This window comes from Rhagoletis pomonella, unplaced genomic scaffold, assembly GCF_013731165.1.
Source record: "Rhagoletis pomonella isolate Grant_MI unplaced genomic scaffold, Rhpom_1.0 Rhpom_scaffold_00008, whole genome shotgun sequence".
Classification (NCBI taxonomy): Eukaryota; Metazoa; Arthropoda; class Insecta; order Diptera; family Tephritidae; genus Rhagoletis; species Rhagoletis pomonella.
In genome coordinates this window covers 38,004,638-38,019,793 of record NW_023458562.1, presented here as the reverse complement: position 1 = coordinate 38,019,793, position 15,156 = coordinate 38,004,638, and the positions used below count along the sequence as shown (strand labels likewise).

The following is a 15,156-nucleotide window of genomic DNA, read 5'->3' as shown; positions in this document are numbered from 1 at the left end:
AGCTAATTTTGTTTTATTTGACCAAGATTTAGCTATTAGCTTGTGATGGTTGAATAAAACATGCCTATTGTCATGACAGTATTTTCCGGTGTTAACCTAAAGCTAGATAAAAGATTGTCGATTTGACGATTTTTGATGCAGTTTTATACTTTAAGATCAGATCTTTCAATTGGTGTTACTTGGATACTTCCTTTAGTTTCCGAGATATTGTGTAAAATTTTTTTGGTAATTTTGCAAAAATTTATTTGATAATGCAGTCATGACGTTACCCATTTTCAGATATCTCCTTTAGTTTGCAAGATATTGAGTAATAAGTATCGTTAATTTAGTACAAATTTTGATCACAATTTCTCGTGTTTCATACAAAGTGGCTGCCAAATTGTGGACAAATGTCGAATACAACAAAATTTTATTCAATAAAATCATTCATAAACTCGAAACTTATTAACAATAAACAATAAAAACTAAATAATTTAAGAATTTTCTGAACTAGAAACATTCTCAGAGATTTTGGTGAAAATCTATCTTCGCGTTTTTTGAGAAATTGCATTCCAAACTTCAATCACGATTTCCCAAAATCTGTCGAAATTAACTTGCGACAATCTTTTAAGCAGGCGACGCAATGAAAACGCGCCGTTATGACAGTGCTGAATAGCGCAGCCACATCGACAGGGTTACAATTACATTCCCCTTGATGGGAAAGTTTTGAGTTTTCCGACTTGCACCTGCACGTGTGGCCGGCCAGTTAATAAATGCAACTCTGTTAAAGTGTTCTCAATGTAAACGAATTGTTATGCAAAATCGAAAGGAAAGAAGGTTGACTTTCATTTTGTTTTTCTTGCTGTTACTGAAAGGCGGTGACGAAGTTGAATATTTTTCTCGTCGGTTGCATCAAAGAATCTGATACAAGTGGAAATTTTGTAAATCTTATTGCACTATTCATTGTGATATAATTAATTGGGAATAATTTATTTGCAAAGTAAGGCAAATTTTCATCGTGAAAAAGGAAACGAATAGATAGAAAATAAAAGTGAAAGAAGGAAAGAAATAGCCGAAACGAAATTTTGGAGAAAAGTAGCGGAAGAAGAAATTGTGAGGTGTGCATTTCGGTGCTGAACGGTGTGAACGACGAAAGTAAAAGCAAGCCAAGAGGAAGGAGCAGAATAGCGTGCTTATTAAAAAAAAAAAAATACTGCAAAGGTAAGCTTAGGAAGTGGCTGTACGGTGAAAGCAAAAAATCGTGACGAAATACATGAAATTTTGTGAGAAACAAAGGAAATCCGAAACTTGGTAATCGAAGAAAAATCTTTCAAAGCAGTTGCGATTAACATTATTTGCGAAACTGTGTTTAAAACAAGTAGGGGAAATATTAATTTGTTTTATTTTAATGTACATATTTAAAATTGTTGGTGATGGCGAGTTCGTGATGATGCAGCACTAGGAAATTGCGAAAGAAGTTATGAACAGAAAAATAAGTATGCGTTTGTATGTGTCGAGTTTGTGTATTTGGTTTCGAATGCGTGTGTTTGTGTTTTGGAGTGGAGCGTGGAGCCGCTGTTGCTGATCGTCGATGGATTTACTGAAGAAAAAGCCCAACGCCAAATAATTCAAGAGAGAGAAAGAGCAGGCAGACAATTGCGAAGAAGCAGCATGGAAGCAATAAGCAAGAAAAGAAGTGAAGTGAGCGTGGTATAGAAGAAAAAACGAAAAATGAGTCCAAGGCGACCTAAAAAACAATTTCTATGAAAAAGTGGTTTTTCTAGAAATGTAAGTTGGGCTTTTATTGTTCGGTTGTTGCTAGTAAACTACGGTGCTGCTGGTGACCATTTGTATAATTTTTCACCCGTGTTGCTCGCAGACACCCTCTTATGACTATGTTTAAGCCATTTGTTGATTGGTTACCTCGGACGGTGTGTATTATGGGTTGTGCAAGTGGAATATGTATTGGGTAATTTTAGCATACGTCTGGAATACTAACCATTTATGCATGAAAAAACGGAAAATGGAGATCGATAGTACTTTACACACTAATTTCAACTAAACCAAAACAATTAATAGGAAATACTTAGTTATTTGTACAACCCAAACCCCCTAAACGAAGTTGGGGATAATTTCGATATAGTGCACTCTTCAGAAAAAACGGGGTATGAGGGTTGTGATGGCTGTATCCGCATTCTAAAAGTGAAGAAGGAAAGAGGATATCTTAGAAGCGTCTGGACCCTAGTGACAAGAATCCGAAAGCGGAAATTAACTTTTTTTACCCGATAAAAAGTTATTAACAAAAAAGCACATTGCAACTTTTGTATTCACTTACTACACTCACACAAACGCACAAATTGCCCATATTTCACCATACATACAACAGTAATACTTAATTTTAGCCATATATGTCATAATGTAGTTAAATATATCACTTTTAACTTACATTTTTTATTTATTATAAAGTAAGCAATTTGGGTGTGCTTAACGCAAAATTCACAAATTTTCGCCAGCGGCGCTTTTTTCAATAAAAATCGATACTTCGATATATATTGAAAATTGGTAATAAAAAATCGCGCGATTTTTTTTAACTACATAGTTATTTCCACAGTTAATTATCGCACATAACAGTCTGAACTCCGTGTAAACATATTCAATATTTATTGCATTCAGGTTGAGTTGCAATACCGCGCATCAGCAGGTGAATTTCGCGATGAGCACACCAAAATTGTTTACATTATAAGTTTTTAGTGATATATTTAGCGATATTTTCATATATATGGCTAAAATAAAGTATTGTTATTATATATATGGCGAAATATGGGCAATTTGTGCGTTTGTGTGAGTCTAGTAAGGGAATAAAAAAGGCGCTATTGTTGAAAAGTTTTGATCGGGTAAAAAAGGTAATTTTTACGGATTCTTGTTACTGGGGTCCAGACGTGTGTAATGGTGCCCCCTTTCATAAATTTTGATAAATGTTAGGGGTTAAAAGCCCACCTAGATAGTTACCAAAGTTATTAACTGTTAAATTTGCAAGACTGACCGAAATCACTTTAACTATTTCACCCACTAAGAAAACAGTTTTTTGCGTTCAACTCTATTTTGCGTAGGCGGCCGCGCTTAGGGATTATAACTGGCAGTTCATTCTGCATCCTCCGGTGGATAAACCAAAGGTCGAGTTACCAGAAGGCCGCACAAACTGCCAACAACTTGTGCCACCCTTGCTTTCACCAGCGGTGAAGTTCAGGTGGCCATCGGGAAGGCGAAAGCCTCCAACGCCATGGGTTCCGACGGAATATGCATGTTGATGCTGAAAAATTTGAGTCTTGCGGAAGTAGCGTACCTAACCTCAATATGTTTATGGCCACTCTCATCATCCCAGTCATCTGAAAGGTAGGGAGAGTGGTCCCACTGCTCAAACCGGGGAAACCAGCCAAGAAAGGAGATTCTTATCGACCGATAACCCTCCTTTCCCCGTTAGCGAAGACTCTAGAGGCCTTGCTACTCCCGTATTTCAAGAACCATCTGTCCACAGCGAAGCATCAGCATGGACGGAACCCACAGCACAACAACAGCACTTATCGCCATAAACACCCACATAACTCGTGCCTTAACCGAAACCGCCCCTGTGAGAGAACTATCTAGCGTTGGACTTGTCCAAGGCGTTCGACACTGTCAGTCATTCAACGCTGCTAGAAGACATAGAGGCCTCATCACTCCCACAGCGAATCAAACGGTGGTCGGCGAATTATCTGAGTGGTAGACACTCGTCAGTAATTTTTAGGGACAAAACCAGCAAACTAAGAAAAATGAAACAGGGGCTATCACAGGGTGGTGTCCTATCCTCGCTATTGATTAATTATTATATTTCAAAGCTCCCTCATCCACTAAAGGGAGTCAGTATTGGCTCTTATGCGGATGATTGCTCGATTATGGCGTGTGGGAATGGAATTGATGACTTGTGCTCGAAAGTAAACGGTTATCTCGCCGAACTTTCTCGCTTCTTTGCAAGGAGCCTAGCCCTATCCCCTGCAAAATCTTCGGCAACCCTATTCACCACCTGGACGAAGAAGGTCAGTCTACAGCTTGGGATTCACGCCGATGGCGTAACAATACCGACGGTGAACAACACCAAAATCCTCGGAGTCACCTTCAACAGTATGCTGTTCTCGGCGCATACAACTGCAATTGTCAACAAAGTATAGAGTCGCAACAATTTCCTCAAGTCGCTGGCCGGCAGCCCTTGGGACAAAGACAAAGATACGTTGTTGGCAACATACAAGGCAATTGGCCGGCGGTTCTAAACTATGCAGCACCCGTGTGGTCGCCTGGGACTAGCAGGACGCAGTAGATGAAGCTACAGACCTGCCAGAATGCGGCACTTCGGTCAGCGACCGGATGCCTCCTGATGACGCCCCATCACGATCTACGCGACGAAATCCAGATGCTCAAGGAGCATAACACAATGCTCTGCAAGCAGTTTCTTGTGGGGAGCCACAGATGTTATCATCCTAACAAACAGCTGCTTGCAGAAGAGCCCAAGGCACGTTAGGAGGCATCTCTACGAACTGACGGACGAAGTTTAGAGGTTCATTAAAAAACTTTGGACCCTCCAACTTATCGACAGGCCCTGAGTAGCATTCACAGAGAATCGCTCTCAAGTTATGTAGACTCCGGCACTGTGAATGCCGTTCTATGCACACAACCACCTGACGTCGACGGGACAGAACTTTACACACACACCACAATAGCCCAACTTCGCTCTGACTATTGCAGCAGATTATACTCATACCTGAGCAGAATTTATGAGGATGTGCCCAACTAACGCTCTGCATGTGGAGAGTCGCCACATGACTCTCGGCACCTCTTCACATGGCCCGTGAACCCCACACAGCTAACGCCCCTGTCCTTATGGACAGACCCTGTCGAAGTCGCGCATTTCCTGAGCCCCTCTTATCTGAAACGGACGAGAACGTTGGCGCATCAACCGACCCGAGCGGGGTTTAGTAGCCGCTACAACAACAACAACTGGGATTATAACCCTCACTTTGTAGAATTCTCCTTTCTGTGTTGCCGAAGAAGAGGGGCTGAACACCTTTTGCAGTAGTAGGTGACACCGAATGGTAGTAGGTGATTTCAACGCGCACTATGATCTCTTGCACTCAAGCTTGGCCAATGATCGTAGAGAAAATCTTTTGGCTGAGCAGTTGACGATTCGACATTCAGCACCATGAACGACGACGACCCCACCAGAATTGTGGGTAGCTGCAGCAGCTCGCCGGACCTTACAATTGCTAGCGCTGGTCTGATTAATAGCATATCATGGCGACCATCTACCCATTATCATCTCGATCAACAAGCCCACCGACTTTGCTCCCGCGGATTACCGAACCTACACCAACTTTAACAAAGCTGATTGGGACGGCTTCGCGGAATTACCGAGAGCAGCTTCGCCGCCATTCCCACACACACAAACGTACATGCTGGCGAACACCAGATCCGCAGGGTAGTCACTGCCACAGCCGGTCGGTTCATCCCGTCCGGACGTATTGCAGAAGTCCGCCCTAATTTCCCGGCCGAAGCAGCTTTACTAGCAAATGAGCGTGACCACCTACGCCAGGTCGATCCCGGGGACCCTCGTCTGAGGGACCTTAATTTGGAGATTCGTCAACTGGTAAATCAGCACAAGCGGAAAAAGTGGGAGCAGCACTTGAAGGCCTGTAACTTCACATTTGGTGATAAGCTCTGGTCAACCGTGAGGTCCTTGTCTAACCCATCGAAGCGTGATGACAAAGTGGAAATCTCATTCGAAGGTCGCGCTTCGTCGGATCCGAAGAAATGCGCAACCTACTTCAGTAGGCAATTCACACTGCATCCTTCGGCAGACAGGACCAAACGTCGAGTGACTAGGAGGCTGGATAAGCTGCCAAAAAACAGTGGCCCACTTGTTTTCACCAGCTGTGATGTGAAGGGGCTATCGGGAAGGCGAAAGCCTCCAAAGCCATTGGACCCGACGCAATGTGTATGTTGATGCTGAAACATTTGCGGCCTACGGGAGTAGCTTACTTAACAGAGGTCCTCAACCTGTCTATGGCCACTCTCATCATTCCTGATGTGTGGAAATCGGGGAGAGTGGGCCCACTGCTGAAACCGGGGAAGCCCGCCAACAAAGAACGCTCCTTTCCCCGGTCGCGAAGACACTAGAGGCCCTGCTACTCCCATACTTCACCAGCCACCGGACCCCAGCGAATCATCATTACGGATTCCGTAAAGTGCATAGCATAACAACAGCACTTAACGCCATAAACACCCAAATAATTCGTGACCTAAATCGAAAACGCCCCTGTGAGATAACGATCCTAGTAGCGCTGAACTTGTCAAAGGCATTTGACACCACAGGGACAGAAGCGATGGTTGGCGAATTATATGAGTGGTCGACAGTCGTCAGCAATCTTCCGAGATCAAACCTCGAAACCAATAAGAATTAAACAAGGGGTTCCACAAGGTGGTGTTCTCTACCCCTTATTATTTAACTTCTACGTCTCGAAGCTTCCCCAGCCACCTGAGGGAGTTTCCCTGATCTCATACGCTGACGATTGCTCGATTTTGGCGTCCGGGAATGGAATTGATGACCTCTGCTCAAAAGTAAACGACTATCTCTCCAGCCTTTCTCGCTTCTTCACTGCAAGCAGCTTAACACTCCCCAACGAAATCAACGGCGACCCTCTTCCCCACCTGGACGAAGGAGGTCAGGTTAGAACTAGGTATACACGTCAATGGCACTGTAAACAACCCGAAAATTTTAGGGGTCACCTACGATAGCCTACTCTCCTACTCCACGCACACAACCGCAGTTGTCAATAAAGTACAGAGCCGCAACAAGGTCCTCAAGTCGCCCGCCGGCAACACTTGGGGCAAAGACAAAGAAACGTTGCTGGCAACATACAAGGCGATTGGCCGGCCGGTTCTAAACTATGCTGTGCCAGTTTCGACGCCGGGGACTAGTGGACGAAGCTACAGATTTTTCAGAACGCCGCACTCCGGACAGCGATTGGGCGCCTTCTGATGACGGTTGAGCACCACATACACAGCGAGGCCCAAGTTCTCCCCGTAAGGGAACAGAACAAAATGCCTTGTAAGCAATTTCTGGCACGTCAGGGGGCACCTATTCGTATACAAGGACGCAGTCCAGCAATACGTAGACCAACCACTGGACCCGACGACATACAGACGAGCCATTAACGACATCCATAGAGAGTCAGTCACCACCTACCTTGACTGTCGACATATGAATGCCGTAAAAATAGGCGGTGCTTGGTAGTGCCGCTACAATAACAAAAACCTTTTGCAGAGTTATTTCGTGCATATTTTTTGCGTTTGACAGCTGTGTAAAAAATGTGCAAAAAATACCATATTTCAAACCGAACCGTAAAAAATGAGTGCACAGATATCTATAGTATTTTTGTTTAAATAAAGCGTAGACTTGTCCAAAATGTGTTTAATTAATACACTTTGGACTTGTCTATGTGCAAAAGTTTCTTGATTCAGGTAACGCGTTTGGGCACATCTACCCAAAATCGTTGTACAAATATCTAAACCTTACCCCTATTAATAAGAAAAAAGGAAGATACATATGTATGTACATATATACATATTTAGGTATATGTAAGTGCCCTAAAGAAAATCTGGCTAGCTCAGAACTAGCGTAGAACTAGACTTTTTGCCGACATTACTAGTTGTAGCTCAATACCCAAGCAATGCTTTCAACTGTCCTGTTTTACACGGCTATGTCATTAGCGGTGGCAGTTGTCACCCAGTGTATTACTTTGCAACCAGTTTTTAACCGGTTCCGTTTTGGACAGTTTATTTTTTATAAGAAAACGTATTTGAGGTTCGATTTTTGGATATTTTTTTCGTTTTTTCTTTTCTTTTACAGATTCCATTTTTGTTACATATTTTATTAAAAAATATATATATATATGCACGCAACAATTTGAATTCATTAAATTTGAAAACTCACAACTGCCTCCACTGCGATTTGAACTCGCGACCAACGATGATTGAGTAGGAGGTCTTCTGGCTAAGCTACTTTCGTATTGTACGAGTGGTGAGCATTTGCACATTTACACCGCAAGTTTCAACTGTCCCGCTCTGCATTCCTTTTGCACTAGTTCAGAGATAGTTCTGAGATATGTAGTTCGGAACTAGCGCTTTGTCAGACTGTCTCTAAATTTTACTCCAGGGTGGTTAAAGTTCAAGTTTTTCATATTTTAAAATATAAATATGAAGTATACCCACCGTTTAGCTATGGAATAACTAAACTCCTTTCTGTATTCTCGATTCAAACACCTCATCCGCCACAGTATTTTTCGGCAGAACTCGCATCGAAATTTATGATAAGGTGCATATTTCATACCGAATTTATATAAATGTAGGAGATTTTTTTTCTTAAGAGCTGCATACTGATATAAAAAATTTTGATAGAAGAAAATTGTTTTGCGCTTCTCGTGCGTCATTTTATTTATTTATATATTTTAATTTAAAAAAGAATTGAAGTCGTTTGTCGTCGTTAAGTCGTAAGCGCAGCACCACAGTGTGATAGTCCAACGATGGTAACGATCCCATGACAGTCGGGTCTACGTAACCGGAACGACCCAGATTTATATCTGGCCAAGGACTGTCACTCCAGCAACACTCTCCAAAAATTGTTTGGGGAATATGTATGCTGTTACTACAACAACAATATCCCAATTGAACAAAGGTTACAAATTAAAAATTACTTTACTGAGTACAAATTCCTGAAGTGGTCCCGTCAATTTTAATTTTCACAAAGTAACGAATATTCCAATAAGTATTTGCATTTCTTAGCTTGAGTATCCACAAATACATCATAACATCAACATATTTCGGCAGTATTCGATTTTTTATATATATTTTTTTAATTTAATGTTTATCAGCCGCACTCACGAGTCGTTTCTCGTCGTTAAGTCGTGATTACTTAAGGTGACCCTCAGTAACTATTTGAAAAAATTCCCTCTCAGAGTCAGTTATTGATTCGTTAACGGCATTTAATGAACATTAAAGTTAAGTAACCAAAAACCTTTACTTAACTTTTTAACGAATGATTTTGAAATTATTTGTTTGTTTTCAATAAATTTCAATTTCGATAACGTTGCTGTAACAATGGCAATGGCCCAGTGAGCAGAGCACTTTCGTGCCATTCAAGAGATCCGAGTTCAATCCTCGGCAACGAATTTTTTTTAATAAAATTTTTTGATTAAGTTTTGTTGCTTAAAAAATTAATATTTTTTTATTTTATTTAGTGTTTGGAAACTTTTGATTCATCTTTTTTCTTTCACTTTCAGTTTCTCAAATTTTTAGGTTTTCCTGTTTTAAAAAAAATATATTTTTTTTTTATTTCGTTTAGTGTTTAGAAAACTTATTGCTAAACGAAAAATATAATAACACTATTAGCACATCTTTCAATTAGTTATTCGAAATACAGAAAAGGGCTTTCAAGATAGTTGCCGAAATGTAAAGACTTTTGTCTCTCGAAAAACTGAGGTGAGTTGAAAGACAGATGCCAGAATTGGCCTGTTATTGGTCTTGTTTGTTTTTAGCAAACAGTTTCTAAAAATTTAATTAAAGTAAACAAAACTTGTTTCCTTTTTAAAGCAATAAAATCTATAAATCAAAAGAAAATTAGATCAGAAAAGCAAAAAAAAATCAATAAAGACAGTTTATAAAAATTGAGCAAAAACAATAAAAAAAAGGAAAAAAAGGAAAATTTCCTGACCTAGGACTCGAACTCGGATCTCTCGAATGGCACGCAAGTACTCTGCTTACTCCGCCATTGCGTCTGTTCAGCCCTTGCGCGCAAAATGATATAAATATTTATTTTTATATTTTATTTCAAACTGAACGAAAAAAATTAAGTGAGTGATGCATTTATGTAATACTCCTATATTGGCAGTAAGAGCTAGTACCGTCCGAAAACACTACAGTACAGATATATCAATAAACACGTTCGAAAGGAAAGGAACACATACGTTTATAAATAAACATGTACACAACAAACACCCAAAAACGGCACTCACGTACACAATACATTGACAAAAACGGTACTAGACTGTCTCGCTTTGATTTCGAAATGCTTACACATTGAGAAGCTAGCTTACTGCCAATATAGAAGTATTACATATGTATATGGAGCGATGCCACAAAAATAAAGGGCCGCAACTGGGGCCATACTTAGTTTTTTATTTCATAATTTTTAACTCTGAGAGGAAACATTAATTAACAGATTTAATGATCTTTAGTTTAGTGCCCGTTAGAGCTAATTTAAGGAACGTTTCTGAGTGCGGCTGTATGGATCTTATTTTTGTAGGTAATAATTATTGGGATCAAAGTAAAAAAAAGTGTATGCATATTAAACGATACATATGTATATATCCCTATGTTATTCGATACGCTGAATGCGAATCGGAGGCCCGTTAGCCTCATCACGCCAGGTCCGTCGTCAGTTGAAGGTCGAGTAGGGAAAAATTCTTGAATAAACCTGAAAATTCATATATATAGGGCTTTAAAGCATAAACAGACGGCAGCGTCCGTATGAACTCCGGAATCAACTGCAGTTGATCAGGATTAAGTCCGAGTTAATCCGGATTAACGCTGCCGTCTATTTAAGCTTTTAGACTCGCTGAACCCGAATCCGAGGTCCGTTAGCCTCCATCATATCAGGTTCGTGGTCACTTGAAGGTCAAGTAGGGGAAAATTCATTGAATAAACCTGAAAATTCAATAAATTCTTCTGAATTTGACCTTGCCCATAAAGTAGATTCTAAAGAGCCATGAGGCTACTAATCTTATCATGTTAGGCATTCGCCATGCCAATTGAGATTATAATTTAGTTAGTTCATTCATTTAATTAGTTTTAAATTTAAATTACGTACTTCCTACTTGAATTAAAATGTTGAGGGTCTGGCTGATGGATGGGCGAACATAAGGTCTGAGGCATATACATACGTACACACAGGGCTCTATGTTCTCTACAGATCCGTATGTACTATTTAAATTTAAATTTAAAAAGTTAGTTATATGTCGCTCTCAAAACATTTTTGCAATAATCTTTTCAACCGGATTGCGTACTACATATGGAAAACAAGGTTGGCCTACTTTTATCTAAAAGTCTAACCTATAAACTCGAACCAGATCGGTCCTTTTTGACCCACTGTTTAAAAAAATGGCTTAGATGGTAAATTTAAAAAGTTAAGTTATTGGGGTAATTTATGTCGCTCTCAATACATTTTTGCAATAATCTTTTCAACCGGATTGCGGATTACATATGGAAAACAAGTTTGGTCTACTTTTATCTAAAAGTATAACCCATCAACTCGAAAGTTTTTATGTGTTATAACCAGGGAACGGATTTTATGGAAATTGCCTTTTTTCTGCTAAAGAGATAGAGTATATATGATTAAGAATGTCCACGATTTAGCTTTCACTGATTCCATATAGATATACACATTTGATGTTGCCTTATTACCTTTTTTAAGATATTTGTCTTTTTTGCCTATTGTACCTCTAAAAACTGATTATAGCGAGGAAAAAGCCCTTATTCCTGATAATATAAAAGTTGCAAACGTTGCTTATTTAAATTGGGCGCCACTTGTATCAACTCACGTCGAGCGCACGTTTAGTACATTCAAGCCTGTGTTCTGTGTTGTTCTGTAACAAAAAAAAAATCAAGTTGATAATGAAGAAAATCGGTGGATAAATAACGAAGTAATAAGTGGTCATATGAAAATGCGCAAACATTTTTACCTTCCTTTTTTACCTTCCTTTTATTAACTCGGGATGTAACTATGTAATATTGATGCGCCTAAAAGATGCAGCGATTTCTATTCTCAAGTTACATACCTGATGACAGTACAAATGGCAATTATAATAGGGAGGTTTTAGTTTTTTAAACTATGATTTTATTATTTGTATGAAAAATGAGCGAGAAAGAATGTTACTCATACGCTATGTACACCTGAAAATATGTATCTCGAAAACTTATCCATAGAATAAAAAGTTAACTCGATTTTCGGAATCAGCGAGCAATTCTATATAGGAATTGGATATGTAGTGTCCAGGCTATTTCGCTATTTTATTTTGCCTTTGTCTTATAGGTTTTTAGGTCCTAAAAATCCGTTCCCTGGTTATAACTTTCTTGTTGTTGTAGTATGTGCATAAAAAGGTAGTATTTAAAAGAATTGTGATTGCGGAAAAAATCGTTAGGAGATAATATTCTTGTCCAGTGGCCCAAATTATGAAAAAAAAACTCCTTTAAAAATGTAATTCTCATTTCTTAAAATTGTATTAATTAGTTCCTTCAAACGATGTATTTCAATGTACCTATATCATGCAAATTTGGTAAAAAATTCCTTAGGCGCCGAACGCCGCCGCCGCACATCGGGGTATTTGACCGATTTAGGCGGCCAAAATTATTTTTATGAAAATTTTAACTCAAAATGTTTAGAAACGACGTGTTACGATATTTAAAACTGTTAATGTTTAAAATCAAGTAAATAAAGTGGGATGTCCAATTACACTGTGGAACAAATTCAGGTTAGCAAAAGTTAGGTCGATTCTGAGAGTGAGGGGTGAAAATAGAGGCTAATTTAGAAGACCCGTATCGTGGCGTTTGTTTATGTTAGTTCGATTTTTTTTTTAATCCACCTTCGAACTTTGCAGTCAAATGCAATAAATTTCTTCCCCTTCTTCCTCTTTTTCCTCGTCTTCCTCTTTTTTGTTTCCAACCACCGCACAGGTAGCGATTTTTATTTATTTCGTACAAGCGAACTAATATCAAAAATAAAGATTCAGTTAAGACTCGAAACTCAGCCGAAGCTGATGTCTTTTTATTTTCGCTCGGTCGTGATAAAATTCGCTATTATTTTTTTTGAAACTTATTTCATTTTGTGAGTGATTTAAGTTAAGTGCATCGGTTTCATAAAAATAACAAAAACAACATTGTATAATATATATTGTATTAAAAATGTCGGAACCAAAATGTAAAATGGACCATTTTTGTAATGTTTGTGGACGTTTCATAGCAAGCGATGAAAAATGTGGCAATGCGAGTGATTGTTTTTTGGAAACCTATAAACAATATTTCTCGCAAGAGTTTATCACTGACGTAAACCATGATAAAAATATACTAAGGTGGGAGAGGCACTTTTGAAATTCTTGACGTTTCCAAACAATTTAATTTTTAAATTTACTCACAAACTCACACACATATTTTCATTTTCAATCTCAAGCAACAACAATTTCGAACAATTTCAATTTTTTATTTTCACTTTTATGTGACTTTAAAATGTTGGCAAACTTAAAAAAAAAAATCATGGCCGACAAAGTGAGATAACGGTTCTACCTTGCTATGTTTTTATCATGGTTTTTATCATGACGTAAACTATGCCCCTAAAAAGTTTGCTTTAATTGCTGTTCAAGTATTATGCAATGGAAAAGTGAAAAGAAGAAGGCTATGCCTTTTGGTATACCAGTGATGTGGTTAGACAACAGCCCGCATCAACAAGAAAATTGCTATGGATGTATCGACTACCATAAAACTTTGAATAGAAGGAAAGCAAAGAATAAAACTTATGTAGCAGTGCCAAGTGTCCAATTACCATTACCGCACTCAGAATTCGTTCCAGTAACAACATACCGAAGTATTGATCTTCAAACAGATATCAGTACTACAACCGCCGCTGCTATATCCTATGAAACATCAAAGGACCCAATCCTAGTCACACAAAAGCAATTGGATGCAATTGTTGCAATTTTGTGTTTGACTCAGAAAAATTCAGAAGAACTGGCTTCATTTTTGAAAGGAAATAATTTGCTGGCGAAAGGTACCAAAGTAACAGCATATCGAAAACGCCAAAAAGAGTTAGAAAAGTTCTTCAATGTGAATGATGCATAAAATTTCGCTTACTACAACGATATCGAAAAGTTAATGGAGACGATTGGGTTAACCTATAAAAAAGATGATTGGCGTTTATTCTTCGATAGTTCACTAATCAGCTTAAAAGTTGTGCTTTTGCGCAAGACGAATAGAATGCCTTCTGTTCCAATTGCGTATAGCACTGATACTAGTGAAAATTTCGATAATTTTAAACACATTCTGGAAGTAGTCAAATATAACGAACACCAGTGGGGCATTTGCTGCGACCTCAAAATAGTTTCATTGATTACAGGCTTAACAGCATCTGGCCGTCCAAAATATCCGTGTTTTTTGTGCGATTGGGATTCACGATACGGAGAAGGTATTAAAGGAAGAAACCTGTACAAACAGCCTAGCTGGAATAGTCGCATTGGACGGAAATGGCCTAAAGACAATAGGCTACACGAAAGTCTTGTTCCTGAAATGAAAATTTTGTTGCCGTTGCTCCACGTTAAATTTGGCATTGTTAAACATTTTTTGAAATGTATCGCAAAAAGACCAGCAGTATTCAACCGCTTAAAAGACAAGACTAAGTAACGCCAAAATTCAGGAAGGGGTTGTTAATGGTCCCGTCATACGGAAACTAATGAGTCGTCAAGATTTTGACCAAGTTCTAACAGCCCGAGAATTAAATGCATGGCTCGCATTGAAAGCAGTCATTAAAGGACTTTTGGGTAAAGAACGCAAAGACAACTACAGGCAATCTGTTGCAAACATGTTGGCAGCTTTCGATGAAATTGGGGTTAATATGTCGTACAAAATTCATCTCTTGCATCAGCATCTTGATCAACTCGCTCAACAGTTGCCAACTGAATCTGATGAGCAAGACGAACGTTATAACCACACTGCGCTTCCATTTGAAATAAGGTAACTATAGAGAGTGCATATTTTGAATTCCTAGATTTTTCTAATATCTTTATCAAGTGCACAATTTAAACATGTTAACGATTGCAAACTATTTTCGTTTCAGGTACAGAGGAAAGAAATCTCCAGATGCAATACTCGCTGAAATTTGCTGGTGGTATAAAAACACCTTTGAAGAAGAGGAAGACGAGGAAAAAGAGGAAGAAGGGGAAGACAAAGATGAAATTCCAGAATATCTGTTGGACGAAATTATCGACCTTTCTGATGATGATGACGATGACCAAGATATTAGAGAGAGCAGTGATGTTGATCCACAGCCGC

At 38.9% G+C, this 15,156-nt stretch overlaps 1 protein-coding gene across 1 annotated transcript in view; it reads left to right on the top strand.

Annotated features, from left to right (window-relative positions):
- Positions 1–816: 816 nt before the first annotated feature.
- LOC118744830 (longitudinals lacking protein-like) overlaps positions 817–15,156 on the top strand; it is a 55,459-nt gene continuing 41,119 nt past the window's right edge. Inside the window, exon 1 of the mRNA XM_036478194.1 lies at positions 817–1,200. The gene's annotated coding sequence lies outside the window, so the exon portion shown is untranslated. The remainder of the gene's footprint in view (positions 1,201–15,156) is intronic.